Source organism: Gopherus flavomarginatus, chromosome 2, assembly GCF_025201925.1.
Source record: "Gopherus flavomarginatus isolate rGopFla2 chromosome 2, rGopFla2.mat.asm, whole genome shotgun sequence".
Taxonomy (NCBI): domain Eukaryota; kingdom Metazoa; phylum Chordata; order Testudines; family Testudinidae; genus Gopherus; species Gopherus flavomarginatus.
The window spans coordinates 248,568,201-248,592,977 of record NC_066618.1 but is presented as its reverse complement, the minus strand read 5'-3'; the positions used below and the strand labels follow the sequence as shown (position 1 = coordinate 248,592,977).

Sequence of the window (24,777 nt, the reverse complement as noted above, 5' to 3'; positions counted from 1 at the left end):
AGTTCCAAGCCAGCACTGGCTTCATCCCAATGGTGGAGGAAATTATTCTTACATATGTAGTTTGTATAAGTTTATAAGATGCTTTGGGATCCAGTGGGATCAAAGGTGCTCAATAACTGAATATAATATTATTCTAGTGACTCTCTGTAGCCCAGTATGGCATTTCCATGATGTTCTGATCTTTCAGATAAGTTGGGGTGCTTGATGGAACCAAACATCTTTAAATCTTTTGACCTTTATCCATCACAAGTTTTTGCTTCTCATGCATTTTTAAAAATAATACTGTTTTCATCATGAAATAGTAATGTGAACTATCTCTAAGGTTTTCAGGGTGAAAGTTTATATAGTAATGCAGGAAATTACTCAGTGCCTTGCAGAATACCATTGCATAGTGCTATTTGCAGAAAACATTCTCAACATTTGGGTGAAGGGTGAAAACACAGAAAGGATTTCAGAGTTCAGAAACCATGTACTACACTTCAGATCTGGGGCAGTGATTTGTTTACTGAAAATCCAGACCTGGAAATTGCTCATGAGTTTATCTTAAATGATATGATCTACTGATAATAACAGAAATAGCACCCCAGGGACCTGAGCTGAACATTGAATGAAGCCTTTTATTAACATTTGAAAATTCAGATTCGAAGCCAAGAGATTCGAGAATAGGTAATTTATCTTTGTCATTATGTTAATAGCGTCACAACCAGGTGTGGCGGAGGTATGCATGGCAGCCAAACGGAAATGAATTCTTATTCAGTTGCAGACAATTCTAAAAGCACTGCTGGGAATGTAATTGGAGCTATTAGTTAAAGGAAATAACATATAAATTATTCAGTCACTCCTTTGCAGTTTACATGCCTTTACACACACGTCCATTATTATATCACATTCACAAATATATGCACTCCCGACACCAAACAAGAGACATGTGGTTAAACTGGTTTGCATCCTCCTGGACTCATGAGACTCAAGTCTGAGTCGCATGAGCTATGGTGGAGAGGAGAACACACGTGGAAGATGGAGAATCTAGGGCCAGCCACCTTTGCATCAAAATGTGAAACTGGGTGAGTTTTGCTTTTTTTTTAGTTGCTTGGTTAGTTTTAAAATAGTGTATATTAAACATTATTGACTCATATACTATGGGTGATATGGAAGAGCTGAATCTACCTAGGTGGAGCTACTATAAAATGGATGAATAACTGGTTGGAAAAGCGGTCCCAGAGAGTAGTTATTAGTGGTTCACAGTCAGAGGTGAAAGTGAGCTGGTACAGCATACCGGTAAGAAGTGGCCACTGGTACCAGCCCATACACAGCTTTAACATCGCTGCCACTTCTCCGCCTCCCTCACTCGCAGGCTACTGACAGTGTGGGGGCAAAAGGGGCAGCTGCCCTGGGGCCTGGAAATTTAAAAGGGTTGGAGCCCCAGACAGCATGGGGCAGGCAGCGTGGAAGGGCTGTCTGGGGAAGGCTGAGCCCACAGCCCTGCCCCTTCCATCCAAGACCCCACCCCTTCTGCTGGCCCAGAACCAGGCCCCCATACCGGTAAGATGTTTATATTACTTTCACCACCGTTCACAGTCAAGGTGGAAGGGCATATTGAGTGAGGCCCAGCAGGGATCAGTTTTATGTCCAGTTCTGTTCAATATCTTCATCAATGGTTTAGATAATGGCATAGAGAGTACACTGATAAAGTTTGTGACATCGAGATGGGAAGGTTGTGACATCAAGATGGGGTTAACCGCTTTGGAGGTTAAAATTCAAAAAATTCAAAAAGACTTTGACAAACTGGAGAAATGGTCTGAAGTAAATAGGATGAAATTCAATAAGTAAAGAGTACTCTACTTAAGAAGGAACAATCAGTTGCACACGTACAAAATGGGAAATGATTGCCTAGGAAGAAGTACTGCAGAAAGGGATCTGGGAGTCATAGTGGATCACAAGCTAAATATGAGTCAACAGTGCAGCACTGTTGCAAAAAAAGCAAACATCATTCTGGGATGTACTAGCAGGAGTGTTGTAAGCAAGACATGAGAAGTAATTCTTCTGCTCTACTCCATTTTGATCAGGCCTCAACTGGAATATTGTGTCCAGTTCTGGGTGCCACATTTCAGGAAAGATGTGGACAAATTGAAGAAAGTTCAGAAAAATTATTAAAGGTCTAGAAAACATAACCGATAAGGGAAAGTTGAAAAAATTGGGTTTGTTTAGTCTGGAGAAGAGAAGACTGAGAGGGGACATGATAACAGTTTAAGTACATAAAAGGTTGTTACAAAGAGGGAGAAAAATATTCTTCTTAACTTCTGAGGATAGAACAAGAAGCAATGGGCTTAAATTGCAGGAAGGGAGGTTTAGGTTGGACATTAGGAAAAACTTCCTAACTGCGAGGGTGGTTGAGCACTGGCATAAATTGACTAGAGAGGTTGTGGAATCTCTGTAATTGGAGATTTTTAAGAACAGGTTAAACAAACACCTGTCAGGGATGGTCTAGATGATACTTAGTCCCGTCGTGAGTGCAGGGGACTCGATGAGATGACCTCTCGAAGTCCCTTCCAGTCCTACAATTCTATGATTTTATGGGAGCATGAAGTTTAGACACCTGTGCCCTTCTTCTGCACTCTCTTGTCACATCTGTCCAGTATCTGTCCTTACAGAAAAGTTTTATTGAATTTAAAAAGAATGAAACCAGTAAGGAACTATAGAAATGTAATAGTCTTCTCTAGGAATTATTCTAAAATACTATAGAATTTACTAGAGAATGGTTTCCTTTCTGCAGATTTTTAAACCATCCTGTAGAATTCCATTGCTGGGCCATAAGTCTTCATTAAGTTCCAGAGGTTGGTTTAAAAATTCGATAGGAAGGGTTTTATTCTCCATTCAGTTCTATAGTTTTTCCATAAAGGAATGCATATTTGCTCCCCTAGACAATGCAGAGCTGAAGGGAATATCTAGCCACATGATCAGTGATGCAAGTAGAAATCATTTCTTGCTGGTATGCTGTACTCATGGAAGGGAAACAAAGTGGGGGGCCGTGACCTCCCCACCTGACTCCTCCCTGCCCTGCCCCATGATCTACATCCATCCCACATTACCTGGGGGAGGGGGCTGTGTCCTCCTCCCACTGTGCCGGAGACTTCTGCTGTACAGACCACAGGCAGAAGGACTCAGGGGACACAGCTGCATAGAAGGCTGGAGGCGGTACAGCCACACCCAGTGGAGCTGTTGCCTTGAACTGCAGGGATCTCCCGGGAACCATAGCTAGGAAAGGAGCAGAATGTGCAGCTCCTCCAGCATGGCTGCTGTACCACCCCCAGCCCTGCCCCAGCCCTGTCTGTGCAGCAGCCACGCCGGAGGACAGGGCTGGAGTGGGGCTGGAGGCAGTACAGCAGTCACAAGAGAGGAGCTGCCGATGTGGGGCTGCCTGGCCAGGGCCGGCGCTACCATTTAGGCAACCTAGGCATTGGCCTAGGGCACCAGAATTTTTAGGGGGCTCTATTTTGCCGAGGGGGCGACACGCGGGTCCGGTGGACCTACCGCAGTCATGCCAGCGGCAGGTCCACCAGAGCCTTTAGACCAGCGGACCGCCCGCCGGCATCACTGCGGCAGCTCCACCGGAGCCTTTCCAGCAGCGGACCGCCCGCCGGCATGACTGCGGTAGGTCCACCGGACCCGCGGGGAGAGGCGAAATGGCCATCCGCCTAGGGCATCAGAAACCCTGGCGCCGCTCCTGTGCCCGGCAGCCCCACATTCTGCTCCTTTCCCCGCTGCAGTTCCCAGGAGAGCCCTGCTGTTTCTTTTTAGTACAGCGTACCAGCTATAACTATGTTACTGGTACGGCGTACTGGACTGTACTGCCATACTTGAACCACTACACATCATATATCCAAAAATGTGCTTTCTTGAAATCTGATAGCCATATCCATGTACCTGCAAGTCTAAGCTACGTGAAATTTAAGTAGTTGATGGTCGCTGCTACTAATGTTTTCAAGTATTCTCCCATTCCCCACCTGGTCCTCCCTATCAGTAAGAAGTAGATGCAGGAGGAGCATTTTATTAGCCCATATCATCTAGAAAATAATGTTTTATCAGAGTGTTGACATTTTTCTTAACTATAGTAAAATAATGATAGTGATTTATTATAGGGGGTTTTGTTTGGAAGTGAATGAGTTCATTATCTCAAGGGAATTATTGTATAATATAGACATTTTCACAAGGTGGTGGAGCCTGGAACCAACTTAATTCACTATTCTCCAGCAGCATTTTTTTAGGGCTTCCTGTAAACTCTGATCCAGGGCAATAGTATTTTGTTGTGTCTTCCAGACCTAGTAAATCCAAGACAAATATCCCTTCATAAATGCATTCTTTTGTCTAACTGAGGGTAAATTCTCCTGTTAGATGTGCACAGTGGATCTCTGTTCTAACATTCCATTCCACGCAACATACACACACATCCCTTCTGTGTAACTGACAGTGAACAGTGCGCATGAAAGGATAATTTTGCCCTAACTTTCCTTAGTTTCCAACTGCATCGCTGTACTCTCCACCTTTAACTCTGTTTTGTGTGTCCCTCCTCAAGTACTATTAATATTTGTTGTTATTACCACTGTAATCCTATTGCAGTAGCACTCAGAGGCCCAATCAGAATCAGGGCCCCATGGTGTTAGTACTGTACAATCACATACTACAGTGTTATATATGTTTATACTGTGTTCAGGATTTACTGCTGTATAGCAGCTGAATAGCAACCTAAAGAAATACTGAAGCAAAGCAGAGCAGCTCCATTTGGATTCACTAACTGCAAGCAAGAAACCTTATCATGTAAATGCCAGTAATTTTCAAGAACTGTACAAACACAGGCCCTGATCTTGAAAAGAAAACCACACAGGGGTCCACCTGCATTGTTCTTTCTGAGAATTACAGCCATATTTTCTTATACCAGCAGTATGTTGATTTTTTTGTACTTTTCACTTCTAACCCACACTTTCCCCTGTCCTCTCTCTTCAGGGGCAAGTACAATAGAATAGACTTTTTTTGGAGGACGTCTCTGGCTCAATAGCTTTCAATGTATAAGTGTAGAAATGTTTGCACAATCCAGATACAGTCTCTGAGTGGGTAAATATCCATCAACTAACAGTACGTAAAATATAACCTTAGTAAACAGCAATAGCTGCTATTCACAGCTGTTGTGAAATGATGCTGATAGAAACAAAACAAAAAAGGATGCTGTATAGATTTCAGCAGCAAAGTACCCTTTTCCTCTCAATTGCAGCAGTAAGACATGCTGGCATTAGTTGTTCAAGAACACAGTGATCTTCCTAAGTTGCTCTGCTATGATTTTATGCATTAACAAAAAGGCAAACTACATGCCACTTTTGCCTCTGGTCATTTTCACAGGCAAAAATTCAGAAAACAAAATCTGGTAGTTTCACTGCCCCCTACCATGTGCCAGAGGTATTAACCTTTTGTTCCTCTACAACACGATGGGAGATGACTGCAGGCAGAAAATAAAGACTAGCCTCCTACCAATACTTCTGTATGCCACACAGTTATTATATACGGTGGAGCTGGTTGAAATCTTTCATACAAAAATAATTTTGAGTTAAAAATTGTGGATTTTGATCAAAATGAAAATTATTTTAAGGGGAAAAAAGCACTTCCTCTCACTTTTTTTACTTTCCTGCCTTTTTCCATTTGGGGAAAAAGGACGGGAGCTAAATAATTAAGAAGAAAATGGGTTTTCCTCCCAATTTTCTCTCATACTTATACTCTCTTTTCCCAATGGGAAAAAGTAAAAAAATGAGAGTGTTTTTCTCTCATCAAAATAAAATGAATGTTTTAATTTTTTTTTTAATTCAGAAAATATCATTTAGATTTTTTCATTGAAAAATGTTGGAAAATATTCACAAAAATCTTATATATTTAGGAGGGTTAATTTAGGGGGTTTTGCTTTTCATGAAGCATTTGCCATTTTCTGACAAGCTCTATTATATAGTATGGTGTCAGACATAAGCAGAATCTTTGAATTCAAAGGGAGTTACTTTTGAGGATCTGGGCCCTGATTCCTTGAATTTGGGAGGGAATCTGGCAGAGAACTACAGAAGGTCATTGGGCACTTTCAAATGTTCTTGGAAGCTAGTGGTATAGAAGAGAAAACAGAGAGGTTGAAATTCTTCTCATTACCACATATGGTAGGCTCAGAGGCAATAGAAAGACTCAGTGAATTTCTGTGGGAGTATGAAGGGCACAGCAAACAACTAAACAAAGTCATTCAGAAATTTCAAGAACGCTTTTATCCATGCAGGAAGGGCACACAGGAAAGGTAGATTTTCTTTACAAGACACTAGCTGCTAAGTTTCAGAGTAGCAGTCATGTTAGTCTGTATCCGCAAAAAGAACAGGAGTACTTGTGGCACCTTAGAGACTAAATTTTTGCCCAATAAATAAATTTGTTAGTCTCTAAGGTGCCACAAGTACTCCTGTTCTTTTAGCTGCTAAGTGAGACCATGGATCATTATGAATCATTAGAGTTACATTAAAAAGTTAGGTAACATGAATTTGAACAGTTAATAGATGGACTAATAAAAGGCTGAATTATTTGTGAAGTAACTGATAACCAGGGATCCTAGAAATCCTTTTGCTATGGAAAAATGTGCAATTTGCATTTTTACAGAGAATTTTTAGTTTTTACATTTTGTGAAAATATATGAACATATACAATAGCACACCGCGCCACGAGCTCTCACAAAGGAATATGGGATGTTGACGTTTCAGCCCCAGGCAGCAGGATTCCCACTGTCAGATTTAATTTGAATTGTGGAAAAACGCAAATATTTATGTTTTTTTATCTGTGAAGTTTGGGGGTTTTATCATGAAAAACTAGGATCCCTGCTGATATCCAGGTCAGAACAAGATATTGTGAAAAATGAACTTGCCTTTGGATAGAACAGAAGATGTTTGTTGGACTCATGAAAACTCTGCTTTCCAAATGAACATGAGAGGATACAGTTGAAACTGAGTAAACATGATGACATATATGGAAGGAAAACATAATCGGAAGCTATTGTTTTTCTAAGAGATGTAGATTTTCCAAAATCCTAAAAGGAAGAGTGTTTAGTGAAAGTATGAAGCTCAGAAAAAAGAGGAACTGAGTGATCTGAGTCAGAAAAAGCAAAAAGAACAGGAGTACTTGTGGCACCTTAGAGACTAACAAATTTATTTCAGCATAAGCTTTCGTGAGCTACAGCTCACTTCTTCAGATGCATAGAATGGAACACACAGGCAGGAGATATTTATACATACAGAGAACATGAAAAGGTGGAAGTATGCATACCAACAGGAAGAGTCTAATCAACTGAGATGAGCTGTCATCAGCAGGAGAAAAAAAACTTTTGAAGTGATAATTGAGATGACCAATGGAAGGTGTGAGGAGAACTTAACATAGGGAAATAGATTCAATTAGTGTAATGACCCAACCATTCCCAGTTTCTGTTTAAACTTAAGTTAATTGTATCTAATTTGCATATTAATTCGAGTTCAGCAGTCTCTCTTTGGAGCCTGTTTTTGAAGTTTTTTTGTTGCAAAATTGCCACCTTCAAGTCTGTCACTGAGTGGTTAGAGAGGTTGAAGTGTTCTCCCGCTGGTTTTTGAATGTTATGATTCCTGATGTCAGATTTGTGTCCATTTATTCTTTTGCGTAGAAACTGTCCGGTTTGGCAAGTGAAGGCAAAGTTATTGGTGAGACAAAGTGGCAATAAAGAGCAAATTAGCTGATAGTCCTATTGACTTCAGTAGCTTCCCCCTCCAGATCCTGTTATGTTTACCCAAATTCATCTGTCCTGCCTTCACTTAGATAAAGATTTCCTGATTTAATGTTTTTAATAAACAATATATTTTAAAAGCACTTTTGTGCCTTTGTATTTTAAGGGAAAGGAAGGGAGGGTCTCTTCTTTCATATATCCTACAGGAAGCCCATTGCATAAAATTCATTTTATTAAATTCTTTTCTTCACCATTCATTTTTAGATTTTTATTTGTATTTCTTTTGCAGGAGCACTTAAAAGTAAAACATCATTTCTCCGAATTCCCAGCTGCCAGAGTTCTTGGGTCCTGTTGTCTTGCCTTTCATATATCTTGCACAATTGAGATGGGTGCCAGGACATACATTTGATTTCAAGCCATTGTTTCCCCTAGCCTAGAGAATGATATCTTTTGTATTTTCTGGCACGCTGACTTTCTGATTACATGGTTTTCAGAATTTCCTTTTTTTTTAAGTTCTGAATATTTTATAGCTTTCCACGGTGATTTAATTCAACAACTAACACGTTAAGCTGGTCATGTAGCATAACATATGGATTAATTAGGACAGCATGTGGTCTGCAGTGATCCAATTGGCTAGCACTGCCTGAGGTGCTAGAAAAGCCAATCTTGATAAAATACAACTGTATTTTAATTAGGATTCCTTTGTCTATATAAGTGTGGGTTTCAGTGAGATTTGGATGCTGATTATGCTGCGGCAGTGCTCTCTAAAACTTCTTGGACTTCTCAAACTATGCCAACCCATTTGTTAATGAAATTCAAGCTATCACATTTTTGTTTCTTACTATACAATAGGATGTGCTCAATGTTAAATCAATGCTGAGTCTGATTCACCCACTAATACAATGCAATGGTGTGTCTCAAAACATCTCTCATGCCTCGGATTTCTACTTTCCCATTGGTTCCCTTAATTCTAGTGGCAGTTCCAGATCTCAAACTTCCTTGAGTAGTACAAACTCTGAAAAAAATATGTTCAGTGTGCAGTGGCAGTCAAAAAAGGTAAAAGAAAGTTAGGAACCATTAGGAAAGGGATAGATAATAAGACAGAAAACATCATAATGTCACTATATAAATCCATGGTACTCCCATATCTTCAATACTGCATGCACTTCTGGTTGCTATATCTCAAAAAAGATATAGGAGACTTGGAAAAAGTACAAAGCAAAACAAAAATGATTAGAGATATAGGACAACTTCCATATGAGGTGAGATTAAAAGGATTGGGACTGTTCAGCTTGGAAAAGAGATGACTAAGGGGGGGATATGATAGAGGTCTATAAAATCATGGATGGTGTGGAGACAATGAATAAGGAGGTGTTATTCATCCCTTCAAGAACCAGCAGTCACCCAATGAAATTTATAGTCAGCAGGTTTAAAACAAAAGGAAGTGCTTCTTCACACAACACACAGTCACTTTATGGAACTCGTTGCCAGGGGATGTTGTGAAGACCAAAAATATAACTGGGTGCAAAAAAGAATTAGATAAGTTCATGGAGGATAGGGCCATCAATGGCTATTCGCCAAGATGGTCAGGGATGCAACCCCATGCTTCAGGTGTCTTAAGCCTCTGACTGCCAGAAGTTGGGACTTTATGACAGGGGACAGATCATTTGATAATTGTCCTGTTCTTTTCATTCCCTCTGAGGCATCTGGTACTGACCACTGTGGCAAGGCACCTCCTCAGTCTCCCCAGTCTCTGCTGCTTTCAGCCCTGGTGAGACAGGCTCAGGTAATGCGGTCCCCCTTGGGACACAAGGGAAATTTGCTCCCTGTATCTCCACTAGTCCTGGTTAGTGAATTCTTACCCCCCTTGTGGGAGAAAGTACGGCCTCTCCTCCTGGAGGGTCTCGCTGTTTTTCTGCTCCTACACTCCTGGCAGCAGGGCTTCTTCTCTCTCTACTCTCCTCCCCTCCCTTCCACAGGGAAGGGTTTAAAAAGGTCTCAGGCAGCCCCAAGTTGGAATCAGCTGGTCCCAATTAACCTGAGGTAGGTCCCCCCTCAGCTGATTCTAATTTACTACCTTGGTAACCTTTCCCAGCTGAACCTGATTGACCTGTGGTTGCCTCTCAGTTGATAAGGAGGAGGGCCTTTTAACCTTCTGTTACTGATTCCTACCCCTCCCTTGCAGCTATCTGTCCTGAGTTTATCACACCACTGTCAGAAGAGAGGATACTGGGCTAGATGGACCACTGGTCTGATCGAGTATGGCCCTTTGTATATTCTTTAAACTCAGCACATACCACAGACCACTACTTTAACAACAACAACAACAACAACTAGCCATCAAATTTTTGATGGATAATGATTGTCAAAATTCAGATTGGAAAAGGGTAGGCTAATTTTAACATGTTACACCAGAAAGTTAATTATCTACCAAGCTATTTGACACCCATTTGCGTTAACTAATAGGATCAGGGCATTCGTGTGCTCTTCATAGTCCCATATTATCCAATGAATCTATATTTTGCTTCCATTCATGACCCAAAAAGACAATAAGTGAATAGTCCTTGATCATGACCAATTTCTTTTCGAAGTCTTGCCTTCTGTTTCAGGTGATGTTTAGGAGGAGTTTTTAGTTTAACAATATTGTTTTGCTGCGACTTCTGGACTCTATCACAAACTCTTTTTAAAAATAGGTTTAAATTTAAAAGCTGTTGAAGGAAATTAGAATATTGTTCTCTGCTCAGATGCTTTAACACTGCTATATTTTCTGCCAGCTCCCTTTTTTGTATTAAAGACCTTGCATTAAAACAAACTAACTATAGAAATGCTGCTGCCACATGTTGGGGTGGGGGGTGGGGGGTTAGGGCTTATTGTAGAGCAACCCTGGTCTTAAAGTGAGCTATTTCGTCTTGCATATCTGCTTCCTACAGAGTTATGTGCTTAGCACTGCCACCCCCAAACATCCAAAATCATGAGTCGGGCCCCAGACAGTCATGAGATTAGCTTAAAAATCATGAGGGTTTTTTTAAAAAAAAAAAGAATGCATTTCTTGTTCCTTTTTATTTACCTTTTGGTTTTTGAGCTTCTAGTGTTTATGTTTCAAAGCTTTTTCTCTGCAACTAGGACCTTCCAGAAAGAAAACAGCAATTCTTAGGTATTAACATGATTCCAGAATCTGGGTTTCTAAGAAGAGCATAAATATGATGAGTCTTGTGATAAAATTGCATTGGCAACACTGTGTAGTGCTATTGTAGAGAGAAACTTGATGTAAGTCACAAACACAAATAGCAGGCAAAAAGACTCTTTTCTATTCAGTTAATGAAAGCTTACATTTATAGTGTCATGATAACGATAAAGAATTACAGGAGTTACTTTCATCTACTACTGAACAAGGAACTTTATTAGAATAAGGAAAAATAGTATTATCTATAAAGGTTCTCTGGTAATGTAGAGCTTCTGTGCAGAGACTTCGCCAACCCTTCTGGCTTTCTGCTGCATATTTAAGGAAACAGTGCACATATCATTGCATTCAGCCACTTTCATTCAAATAGATCCTGTAGTATGTAACAAAATGTTCTCTCTCTGTCTTTCAATCTCTCTTTTTGTGTGTGTGCATGTCTGAAGCAGCATCTATCAACATAATATCTATATGCCAACTGACTGGGAGATTGAATCCATTCACCTCCCACTGAAAGCCAGTAGCCCAATAGTTTAGGACAGGATGTTAAGTAATTAGATTAATACAATGTATAAATTGAATATTCTCAAGGGCGGCTCTAGCTTTTTTGCCGCCTCAAGCATGGCAGTCAGGCAACCTTCGGCAGTGCGCCTGCAGGAGGTCCCTGGTCACATGGATTTGGTGTACCCACCACCGAATTGCCGCTGAAGCCACGGGACTGATGGACCTCCTGCAGGCAAGCTGCTGAAGGATGCCTGACTGCTGCCCTCACAGTGACTGGCAGGGCACCCCCCACGGCTTGCCGCCCCAGGCACGTGCTTGGAGCGCTGGTGCCTGGAGCCACCACTGAATATTTGTGAGAACTGGGTATGTGCCAGCTGGGATAGGCTTTGGCAGTGTATGAAACATATAGAAAAAACATATAGCAAGATCAGTCTGAGAGTTTGTAGCATAATATACTGCTGCCCAAGCTCTAGTCTGCTGTACTGCAGGAGGATATGCTAATCCACAGAGAGGAGCATACAGTTGCAATGCTTTCTGGACTGATCCACTCTGGTCCTAACTGCAAGTTCTCCAGAAAGCTACAGTCACAAGAATGAGTTGGCCTTGTCTGCTGGCAAATGCAGTTAATGCAGATTGCAGGGCTATAGGACACTATGTAATAGAAGGATTTTATTTTGTAGGATTCTTTCTCCCTGTCCTTCACCCATACTGTGCCCATAGTAATTTCATTGGGTGCTAGCAAGATGGTAAGACTGCCACAGCACATTGCTCTGTTGTAGCAGATTTCCAGTTTTAACCACGTAGGCCGTCCTTGCTGCTGCTGTTCTGTCACTATACTTTCACTGATTGAGGAGTGGTTGTCTGAATATTGTCAGGAGCAGCAGCCCCTTAGAGCTCACTGGTAATTTCTCAGACACTGTTTCCCAAAAGGTTACTATGGAGTTTGTAATAAAGACTGATATTGTGCTTGCCTGATTTCACTTTTTAATACAAATGATATTGTTTACTAAGGCAATCCATATACATATCAACTATTTTATTGTTTCACTAGAAAAGCTCTGTGATAGCTTGTTCACAATGTTGTGGTAGCCATGTTAGTCTCAGGATATTAGAGAGACAAGGTGGGTGAGGTAATATCTTTTATTGGACCCACTTCTGTTGGTGAAAGACCTGAAGAAGAGCTCTGTGTAGCTCAAAAGCATCTCTCTCTCTCACTAAGAGAAGTTGGTCCAATAAAAGTTAATACTTCACCCACCTTCTCTCTCTGACATACCTTGAAATTACAGTTCAATAGCTACTTTGGGGGTGCGCTGGATTAAGTCATCAAAGAAATTTTATCCAGAAAATCATTTGCAAATTGCATGATTCATCTCAAGTCCAAGAAGATTTCTGGGTCTCTTAAAAAAAGGACCAAGTAGCTGCATATATATAATCTATAACATAGTGTCTAATTCATCACCACAGGCTGGAGGCTAAAAGAGTAAAAGAATGATCTGTTCAAGTCATTTTTCTTTCTTGGTATTTTAAATAAGTATTAAATAATCATGTGCCTGGATTGAGGGTTATGTTAATAAGTCACATGTGTCCTGAGCTAGGGACCATTTCTGGTCATATGATGCCTTTATTTTATAAAGCTCTTTGGATAAGGATGCAATTGACTAAACATGACTCATGAAGCCTTGAAAATCAATAATATATGTATAATAGATGATTTATAAAATAGCTGGTTGCATATCATTAGTACTAGATAGGAACGTGCATTGTCAAATACTGATGACACAACCTGTTATGATACAAAGAGCCTGGTATCATGCAGCTATTTGAGAGTTCTTAGAATGTTTATTACTGTGTTTCCAGTTTAGTCATATGGCCATATGTGTTCCAAGAGATTATACTGTCAGCTTATAAGGCATGCACTCAGACTCCCTGGCAATAAAATAACGTTAACAAAACAAAACTTTGGATATCAGGCCACACCTGCTTGGAAAAAAGTTGGAACTTACTCAGAATGAAGTCAGTGAGAGATCCCTGTAGGATAACTATTCTACTGCTTACGGTATCTGATGCTAATTGAGTGCCACTACTAGCCAAAGGGAGCACATGAAGAATTTTTAAATGATGTTGTTGCATTATTTGGTTTTCTTTTCTTTTTTCTTTTTTTTTTTTTGTTCTTTGTTGTTGTTGTTTTTAAGTATTTGACATATTTATAACATTTAGATGTTTGTAACTGAAATGAAGGGTTAAATCATGATGCTAGCATTTGGCCTTATTTTCTTCTATTTTACAACTCCCCACATTCACATTGGTTTGTTCTTCTAGAGTTACTCAGCTGCGTGGGCGGAGAGACAAAGTTTTATGTTTATTTTTCATTAGTCATTGACACTGGTCCATTTTCAGTGGCTTTCTTGGTATGGACATATTACTAGGATGGAAGACCAACAACTTACAAGCCATGCTTACCAAAGGATGCCTCTACATGACTGGTGATTATGAGGTCCCTGAAAGGTTTGGTAGCGTAATAAGATTGCAAATCACAGACACAGACTTAATATCCAGCCAGACCATATTAAGTACCTAGCTAGAGATCTAGTGCTCAGTCTGGAGGGAGGCTACATCTTTTTGGGATTTGCCTTGATGATGTGGGAGAGGGGTTACTGAAGTTATTTCTAAAGAGAAACATGTGTGGTGGAGCAACAATATGAAGAATTGTGTAGACTTTGCAAACTAAATTAAAAATGGTAGGTCAAATGTGTGGTGGAGCAACAATATGAAGAATTGTGTAGACTTTGCAAACTAAATTAAAAATGGTAGGTCAAATTTAGAGGCTACCTTCCCTTAACACAAGATGAAACCTCTGCAGTCTTCTTGCTGGCTTGAAATCCTCATCCGGTGTCACTATCGCTTTATGATTGACTGTCATTGCCATTTTAAATTATCTGACTGGGAATGTGTGTATGACAGAGAACAAGGAATACAGACTATTCTGCAGGCAGTAGAGAGGGCAGGTGAACATCACAGGTGAAGAGGAAATTTTTAGAAGTCAAAGGCTGGTATTAAGAATCCCAATCCCACCGCAAAGTCCACAACTGCCAAGTTTTGTGCAGCTCTATGAAAAATATTTTATGCAAATTATTGTTGTTATTATTATTATTATTTTATTTTATTTATAACTTTTAATGCGGTTAGTTCTTAGAGACTGCAAGTCAGGAATCAGGCCCCATTGTGCTAGGCACTGTACACACACACAAAGCACTTACAATTTAGAGATTTTGCGTTAATCTGCCTAATTACATATAATTTATGTAGAGTCACAAAATTCACTTTTAAAAAAATTGTATTGATTTAGTGCTGGCAAAAGGCATGCGACTGACAGCCCTGGTGAATGAAGGCTTCTGTTTAGCTATGGGGCAACAGTGAGATAAATTTCCCAAGCCCACGTCTCTGCTGGCATATGTTATCCATGATTGCGTGGGCAGGGGTGAACTCGATCAAAGAAACAAAGGTCATTCTCTCTCTATGGTCTGTACAACTCCTGGCGTCTCTGTCAAATCTGCCAGTTAGTTCAGAGCCTGGTGGTGAGTTAGTGATGTGGGACGTGGAAATGACACTCACCAAAGTGAAAGACTCTGGTTCATTATCAAGTCAAGGTCTCACTTAAGACAGGGTTTTATAGGTAGCCATATAACATGTACAAAGAATGGTATGAGTACAAAGTCAAGCACTCAGCAGTTAGGAAATGCCAGAATTCAGGTTATCCGATAACCTTATGTGTATATGCATTATGATACAATATTGAATTACAAGCTCACATGGTACTTTTTCCACATGAGCTGTCAGCGTGATTTGAATCCAGGCCCTTCAGAGGTCACAGCACTAACCTCTTCCACTTGAGCCGAATGACTGTTGGCAGCAGAGGTAGTCTATCGTCTCTGTGGACCAGCCTCTAAAGGAGACATGACATACACTTTGTCACAAGTATTTGTGAGAGAGCAGTGCAATGTTGGGAGCCAAGATTCCTGGGCTCTATTCCTAGTTCTAGAAGCAGACTGAGGTCTAGTGGCAGATGCAAGCACCTAGATTTGGCACATTCATTCTGAAAGGTATTGTGGATGAGACTTAGGTCTGTTGTAGTAGAGGGTCCAGTCCCAGCTCTTACAGAAGTGATCTTCAGAAGATCCTCTCCTTTACCTTAACCAAGGCAAATGCTAAATGCAAACTCCTACAGGAAGGGTATGAGGCCATGATCAGCACTAATGAGTGTGAACTTCACTGAAATATTAACACCAGTCAGTAGAAGAGGTAAGACCGGAGCTCCCGACTCCCAGGCTAGGGCACAACCTCACTAGAGCAACTAGTATTTCACAAAGGTTGGTGGGCTCTTTCTCTTTCTCTTTCTCTCATGAGTCACATTATACCAGAGATGCAGTTAGCTGTGATGTGGTTGCCAAAGTGAATCTAAAACACAACACTGCAGATATCCTTATGATAATTTTCTGCCCATATAGAGTAAAAATCTGCAGCCTAATTTACCAGAATCAACAAGGAAAACTTTAAATGGCCATTCCATCTACTGCTGTGACTCTGGCAAGCAATGTAAATTAAGTGGGATGGGGTGGGGTGGGCTGGGCGGGGCTACTACTCCAACCTGCTGAGGAACAACATGGTGCGGCAGGAACTGGAGCTAATTGGTGCCATTTTGCCCTTTGAATCAGCAATGGCACAACACTGGTTTTATGGCACAAATGCCCGGTCCAATATCCAAACACATGTTTTTAAAGAGAACTGTAAACCCTGCACTTCTCTTCCAAATTAACAGGAGAGAAGTGAAACGTTTAAGGTAAAAGCTACCAGAGGATCCCTATTACCACCATTATTCTCCCTGCCCTACCACTTTTCACTGCAGTCTCTGTCATCTCCTCTTGTCGGTTTTGTCTTAACCTAGGAGAATAAGGGGAATTACTTCATCTTTGTCTTTAAAGTGCCAGACACTTCTGTGGTGCTATATGTAAATAAATAATAATAATTAATAATAATTAAGAAACACTGTCCTGAAATGATGGAAGGGCTGTATGCTCTTATAGGTACCTTCCTTCCTTTGAGGTGTAAATAAGAGGCTATTGTGGTTACTGAAGGTGCCATGTCATTTTTTGTAAACTCAGAGTCTAGTATTTATATTCTGCCTACTTAAATCCCACTCATCTGCAGTGTAGTGTTTTATGCCCTGTTAAACAGTTGCTGCATTTCACCCAATGATGGATCAAGGGGCCCCTGATTACACTATGAAAACTGGCCATTTTGATAAAAGAGGCTGCTCCAGCCAAAATCTGAAATAACCTCCTGTGTGGCTGTGGAGCTTTGGCTTAGTAGCATGGGCTCAACCTTTCCCTAGTCACCCCCACCTCAACAAAGTTTTGTTTTAAAGTTTCCTTGGGTTCTTGCCATGGGGCAGCGTTAGGATGACCAGATAACAAGTGTGAAAAGCTGGGATGGAAGTGGAGAGTAATAGATGCCTATGTAAGACAAAGCCCTGAATATTGGGACTGTCCTTATAATATTGGGATAATTAGTATCAGAGGGGTAGCCATGTTAGTCTGGATCTGTAAAAGCAGCAAAAAGTCTTGTGGCACCTTATAGACTAACAGACGTATTGGAGCATGAACTTTTGTGGGTGATGCATCTGACAAAGTGGGTATTCACCCACAAAAGCTCATGCTCCAAAACGTCTGTTAGTCTATAAGGTGCCACGAGATATCTAGAGTTCATCATGAAATGCAGATTTCCTACCTAGTAGCCATTCTAATTACATTTGTAACTATGTTGGTCACTGTTTCCCATACAGGCTCAACATGGCCAAATTGTGGGAGTCAGTTATCATGGCAATGAGTGATATAAAAATGCCTGTAAATAAAGAATAACAAAAGGCCTGATCAGAAGCCCTATTGAACTCAATGGAAAGGCTCTCACTGACTTCAGTGCACTTTGCATAAGGCCCCAAAACTGTGCGAAGCCATATGTGGAGAGGTGTATGCAGTGATTGTAGTGCTTACCCTGTGTGCTGACAAGTATTAATTAGCTAATAGTCCAATGGTCTTTGGTAGCTTGGATTCAGTCTCATTCCTTACGGTTGCAGGCATGTAAATGTATGCCTAATTTTAGGTAATCCCAGGGATGTTAATGGCTTAAGTGCTTTGCAGGATCATGGCCTAGGTTTGTAAAATACTTAATCATCTACCTTGTGGGCAATGTTTCTCTCAGATATTGTGTTTGTTATCAGAATCCTAATAAACTAGCCTCAACCTGGTCCATTATGCCAGACAGTTAATACTGTGCTTGCCCTTTAAATTATACTCAGTCAATATACTAAATGGCTCACATGGTAATATATGGCTATTTGTTATTCTTTAGAGAAATAAATTTCTCCATTGTAAGGATGGTCCATACTTTACTGAACCAGATGTTCATGAAAGGAGCATGGAGCTTAAGACATTGGTCAGGAATAGAAAGTCTCACAGCTAACAAAAGAAAATGGAGGAGGGAATCAGTTTTCTGTGTGAGAACATTCTCTATCAGCCCCCCGGATGGTTATGAATATAGTCAGTTGTGTCAGATTCCTGCTGTGGCTTCCAAACAATGCTGTGTTGTGTTAAGGCAGTGCTAATGCAGTTGTGTCTCTGTGTTATATTGACTGCTAGGCTGAGCAAATCCCGGAATGATTAGGAATTCACTTGTGTGCCATTGTCTTCTGCAGCTAGCTGGTGAAGCAGGCTATTGTGGATAGAAAAAAGAAACAAAAAGTATTTTGATCAGCACAGTGCTCATGAGTTGGTATTGAATTTATTGTGATTTAAAACAAAAACAAAACCCAGAAAGAAAAAGGTCAGTATCTGATTAGCGATCAGCACATGCACGAATGCTGATGGTGAATAGTTGTAGGAATCATTTTTCAGATCCTTGAAAAAAAGTGATTTATATTTAGAATTTGCTTTCCAGAGCTTCAGAGTTTGGTTTAAAGTAAACAAAAAAAGCTTTATATTTTTGTTTCTAGCTATGCTTTACTTAGAGATGTTAGAGTTTGCCTTAAGCATAAGCAAGACAAGCTATTGCTTGGGACCCAGAATTCTTGGGGAAATGTAATAACTATTATCTCTTCCAAAAAATAAGACTAGGGGTAGAGGAGATCTCCAATGGTTGAAGTAGGGAAGGTGATTTCTGTTCCAGGCGCTGTGGTGGGGGGGGCACATTGGTCAAGAGGCAAAGAGCAGGGTAGGCCGGTGTGCGAGGCCATGGAAGGGAGCTTGGGGCAACAGTGGGCGGGGAGCCCAGGGAGGCAACAGAGGCCAGGGGGATGGTGACATGGATGGGGAGGCAGCAGGGGCCAGGGGCAATTGGGAGGAGAGCAGAGAGGCAATGGGCCTGGGGGCGATGGGGGGGTTGGGGATCCTGAGGAAGCAGCTGGGGCCTGGAGTGATGGATGGGGAGCCCAGAGAGGCACCGGGGTCAAGGGCACCAAAATACAAGTTCACCCAGGGTGCCATTATCCCTAAGGCCAGCCCTGCACTGAATCTTTTTAGGTCTCAGTTCCTTCATCCATACAATGGACATTTTAACATTAAGAATTTTTGAACACCCACTCTTCACCTCAACTATACTGTCCATGAAGTTTCGCACAGTGGAACTGTTCCAGATAGTAGATAACCTAATCTTTCACTGAGCTCTTCCATACATTCTGATGTTGCAGATTGTCTAGCGTCCAATTACAGACTAGATCATGGAACTGTAAACCCTAATGCTGCTGTTACTTTGACTCCTCCAAGACAAAGTTTGGTACCTCAGGTTAGAAGCAAATAACTAATTGCACCAAGAAAGCAAATGATTTTCTGTTAATCTTAGCCTATAAAAATCCTTCATTACTGCAAGGATGCAACACTATTGCATATTGATGACTAGGCTCATTACAATTTTTTACTTGTACATTTGAAAAGTGCTATACATCTAATTATCACAAGCTAGAAATGGTCTTGATACATGCAATCCAGCCTCTTGCAATTAAATTTAGTAAATTAGATATCCTCTATCATCCTTAGAAGGTCAATGAGGGCTTGATCTCATCCCTTTGAATCAAGGACAACATTTCCATTTACATTGATGAGGCGGGGACTGAACCTTCATGCTCCAGTAGAACCGATTGAAAAATCAAAAGAGTCCCTCACAAAAAAATGGAAGTTTTTAAATAATTGTCCCCACCCTCCATGGACCAATATTTCATTTTTCAATTTGTCTGCAGAATTTCTTATAAAAACTGTTTTTGTTTTTTAATTTTTTATTATTTTGAAATATAGCACTACGTAAAATAGCTGACCAGCCAAAATTGGCCAAAGAAAACCTTCCCCTCCCCCCAAAATGCATTCAGCCCTTTCCTTCCCAATTCACTTCAATTCAATGAAACTTTATTTGCGTGACCAGCTATACAAGTGTTGCCGAAGTTACAGTAGGAAGGATAAAAATATAGAACGATATGACCCTCATGCTTCCTGGCCACCCCTTAACTGTGGGGAGTTCAGAAGAAACTTTCCCTATAGGTAGGTTATTCTACTGTGGTGTTTCTCACACTGTCCTCTAAATCATCTGACATTGGTTTCAATGGGACTAAGATTTCACCCACTGTCGGAGACAGAGCCCTGGCTCAATGGCCCACTGATCTAACTCAGGATGGTAATTCCTGTGCTCCTAGCAACATGAATCAAAACAGGCTGATTGCAGATTACAGCATCACTAAGAACAACACTTGTTATGTTTATTCATCATATTGGTCAATTGATTAATTGCTTAGTCATATTTTAAAAATATGCACAATTGTTAAACATAGATAGTTTTGAGAATTAAAGTTGCAAACTCAGTTTTATTACAGTTTCACAGCCCATTAACTGTGCACTTCGGTATGGATAATGGTTTAATTAAATATATACAGTAAGTGCACTATGAATCATAGGGGACCTGCTGGGGTCCCTTTTTTTTTTTTACGACTCTGATTGCTGTTTCAGGGGATGGATGGGTGGCAGTAATCTTGGAGGTTGCATGGCCATCTGACAGGTTAACAGTGCTAGTTCACAGCCAAGTCAGAGGTTGCTCATATGTGACCGCTTTCCAGTTCTTTCCTGGATGATTCCTATCAGCCAACGAAGAACCCAGGAAGAAACCACCACACTACACTGCTCAAGGAGTCTTCTCTGAACTCATTCCCATAAGTAGAGGTTGGGTTGAGTCTGAGAGCTTTCAGAGCCCATGCATTTCACCACCAGAAGTAAGTGCCCTTTCCAAAGACAAAGCAGGCTCAATGGCTGCTGGAGCTGATAGGATCTTAAGGTTCAGAAACCACATAAATGAATCTGGGCTAGATTTAAGTGACTTTCCAACTGGCACCAATCTACCCCTAATTTTAGGCAGAAAATATGTGAGCATAAACAATGAAGCATTTAATTTTTGGTTAATAGACCTTTGGCCCCTAAAAGGTGGAATATGCTAAAAAAATTGCTTATACATAGAGGTCTATAGAAAAACAGACCCAAGCACCTGCCCCTATAGTGCCAAACTCTGTTCCTCTTCTTTCTTGCCCCTAAAATAGGCTCAAATTAATGCTGCAAAGGAACATCCATTTGGCCCTACATTCTATTTCCCCATGCCTGCAGCAATTCTCCTCTATTTTTCTTAGACTGACTATTCCTGTCAGGACCACGAGAAAGCTGAATGAGGAGAAGTGGGTGTATCAAGGGATGTGCTTGCTAAGATGCATGTGCCAATGTTCCCTGGCCTCGCTATGGCTATACTGCAGCTGGGAGCAAGCAGCCCAGCCCAAGCAGACAGACTCACTCCAGCACTCTAAAAATATCAGTGTGAAAATTGCAGCTCAGCCTGGAGCTTGGGCTCTCAAGCCCAGCAACCCCCTAGGTTTCAGAGTCCAAGCTCCAGCCCAAGTGCAATGTCCATACTGCTATTTTTCATGTCCTAGCTCAAGCCCCACTAGCATGAGTCCATTCAGCCCAGCTGGGGGGCTCACTCTCAGCTGCAGAGTCAACATAGCCCCAGGCTGTCCCCAGGATGCCCCTCATTACCCTCTGAGGAGCTGCAGACCTGCCCCTCCATGCATTTGTAGAGGAGTCAGACTCAGAACTATTCCAGCTGCATTTCCCTTCTGGCTATAGCATTGAGAGCCCTTAAACTCATAAGAGAGATTATGAATAACCGTCAGGATGTGGAAATGCCAAATTACTTCAAAAGACTCTTTTAATTAACTACACCAACCAAAGCAAAACTCTATATGTGAGAAAGCTAAGTGTGCTTGGCACTCATGCAGTGGGCTGGGGGTAAATGGGTAAAGGACAAGCCTAATTATGTCTTTTTTATTAAAAAACAACATCTGATTATAGCACTGTCTGTATTTAATTACTAGTGCAGATTCTAGTATTTGCAAGTGTCATGGTTTTTGCTAAATAAGTGGAGGCTTGCCATTTACTTCAAAGGCTTTTGGATCAGGCTCAAAGTACTTAAATTTTGCTAAAGACAATGTTGTGCTCTCAACTTGCATTCAAATGAAACAGTAAATGTATGAATCCCAGCTTCTGCACCTTGGCAGAAAATAAAATAGTCTAATCCTATATCACACAGTAGTGTTTTGGCACCCTGAAATCTTTCAAAGAGCTTTCAGTGTGGCCATGTGAACTCTTGCTTCCTAATTGGTCATGCAGAGACGTATTTGCATGAATATTTATGGGTATTTTCACTTTTTGCAAACAAAGCTTCACCTATATAAATATTTACCCCAAAATGAGCACCTTGTAAATATCATTGTAGTGATTTCATGGTTTTCAGTCAAATGAATCTTCACAATTATTTTTATGGTGTATTTGTCCCATTTCAAAGAAATATATATATTTTTTTAAAAGATGAAGATGTAACTATCGTGCACGAAGATGAAATTCACCCAAAGCAGATTTTCAGTTAGAGCTTGGCTTTTGACTTGAAATTTCTCGTAACTGGAAGGCAAAGCCTACTGATGTACTGCAAAATATACTTTGAATTTAGGATTCTGCCTTCAACTGAAAATGAAAGTTCCAAGCAGAGATGCAAACCAATACTGCCCCACCATAACAGAGACAGACACTTCTTTTTGTACACCCAGTGTGTATGAACATTAGTAAAATAGCACTTATTATTGTATTATACCTAGGACTCTCAGCCATGGACCAAGCCGCCATTGCCCTAGGTGCTTTACACGCATGAGGGACCTTGCTCCAAAAAGCTTACCATTTAAGTATAAAACAAGTGAAAACAGATGGATACAGACTAGGGTGACCAGATGTCCCAATTTTATAGGGACAGTCCTGATATTTGGGGCTTTTTCTTATATAAGCTCCTATTACCCCCGTCCCAATTTTTCACACTTGCTATCTGGTCACCCTAATGCAGACAGATTGATGGGAGTAGAAGGAAACAATATTGGTCAGCATGGTTGGCAATGTCCTTAGCACACCAGTGGCCTGTTGACAGGATTTTGTCATCGTGGCAACAGGGTTTTAAGGAGGAATTTGTAGGTTGATAATGTGTTAGTTTGTGCAGGAGCTCCTCCCAAGCATAAGGGGCAGCATGTGAAAAATCATGAAGCTGCTTGTTTGAAAATGTAACAAGTGGGCAGTGGAAGCTGGCATCATGGGCCCATTGGAGGCAGGAGTTGACATCTCAGCAGAGAATGAGAAATGCTAATCAGGGTGAAGATAAGCCACAATGTGCCTCTGATGCTTAATTAGTGCACAGTACAACCAAAAAAAATTGGACTGCATGAACAAGGGCACAACCTGTTTAGCGGGGTTTCAGTCAAAACCAAAAGCTGATGGAGAGTAAGACCATGTAATAAAGGTGTCTGGAAAATATTTCAAATATTTCTATTAAGATTTTTGTAAATGATCCAAAAATCAAATCAGTCTAGATTTACAGAAATATTGTGATTACTCCCTGGAGCCCAGTTGACTCCTAGACTCTTTCAATCTATTGTTTTCTTAATCTTCAAGGAGGGTAAAGATCTTGAGGAATGTCTTACTTTCATGTACCTAAACCTTCCCACTGTGAATACAAACATTTTTGTAAAAACGGCCGTTCACAGAGCTAAGTGTACTTTGTAGCCTAGTGCAAAAGGACCAGGGGGCTTGCAAGTGACACTGGAGAATATAGATAGATTAATAGAACTAGAGATTATAAAGTTACACTGTGGAAGTGAGTTAAGCCAGATGGCAGGCTTTACATTTGTTTTCAATAGCATTCAGTCACATATCAATTCTTCAGACTGGGGATTTTGTGAAAAGAGAAATAGAGAAAGTTAACTGTTTGATTGAGGCCTTGGCTACACTACAGAGTTGCAGCGCTGGTGAGGGGGTTACAGCGCTGCAACTTAGGATGTGTACACCCTTGCACAGCACGGCCAGCGCTGCAACTCCCTAGTTGCAGCGCTGGCTGTACACCCGGTCGAGCCTCGGGTGTAGAGGATCCAGCGCTGGTGATCCAGCGCTGGTCAGCAAGTGTAGACACCCACCAGCATTTTTATTGACCTCCATGGCATAAGCAGGTATCCCAGCATACCTTAGCAGCCTGTCTGGTAATCATGCAAACTCCACTGCCCTGGGCTCACCTGACCCCTCCTTTAAATGCCCCAGGAATTTTAAAAATCCCCTTCCTGTTTGCTCAGCCAGGTGTGGAGTGCAATTAATCAATCAATCAATCAGTGACCATGCCTCCACGCACCAAACGAGCCCCAGCATGGACCAATGTAGAGCTGCAGGACCTCATAAGTGTTTGGGGAGAGGAGGCTGTGCAAGCACAGCTGCGCTCCAGAAGGAGAAATTATGATACCTATGGGCAGATATCGCAGTCCTTGCTGAAAAGGGGCCATGAACGGGACACGTTGCAGTGCAGGGTCAAAATAAAAGAGCTAGGAGTGCTTACTGCAAAGCCCGTGAGGGAAATCGCCGCTCAGGAGCTGCCCCCACAACCTGCCGTTTTTACCAGGAGCTGGATGCCATACTTGGGTATGACCCCACTGCCAATCCTAGGAGCACGATGGAGAGTTCAGAGCAGGGAGAAGTGGGGGAGGTTGTAGAGGACGGCGACAGTGAGGCTACTGGCGTGGAGGGAGACACCCCGGAGTCCCAGTACACATGCAGCCAGGAGCTCTTCTCAAGCCAGGAGGAGGCTAGCCAGTCGCAGCAGCAAGAAGTTGATGGTGAGGAAGAAACTGAGGATCGTGCTCGGGGTAAGTAGATTTTTATGTTTTGGGAGAGGAAGGTTTTGGTTATGG

General features: G+C 41.3%; 1 protein-coding gene across 1 annotated transcript in view; it reads left to right on the top strand.

The window, feature by feature from the left end:
* Positions 1-24,364: 24,364 nt before the first annotated feature.
* The window catches only part of LOC127045225 (zinc finger and SCAN domain-containing protein 29-like), a 191,792-nt gene continuing 191,379 nt past the window's right edge, over positions 24,365-24,777 (top strand). The window contains exon 1 of the mRNA XM_050941093.1: positions 24,365-24,396. The gene's annotated coding sequence lies outside the window, so the exon portion shown is untranslated. The remainder of the gene's footprint in view (positions 24,397-24,777) is intronic.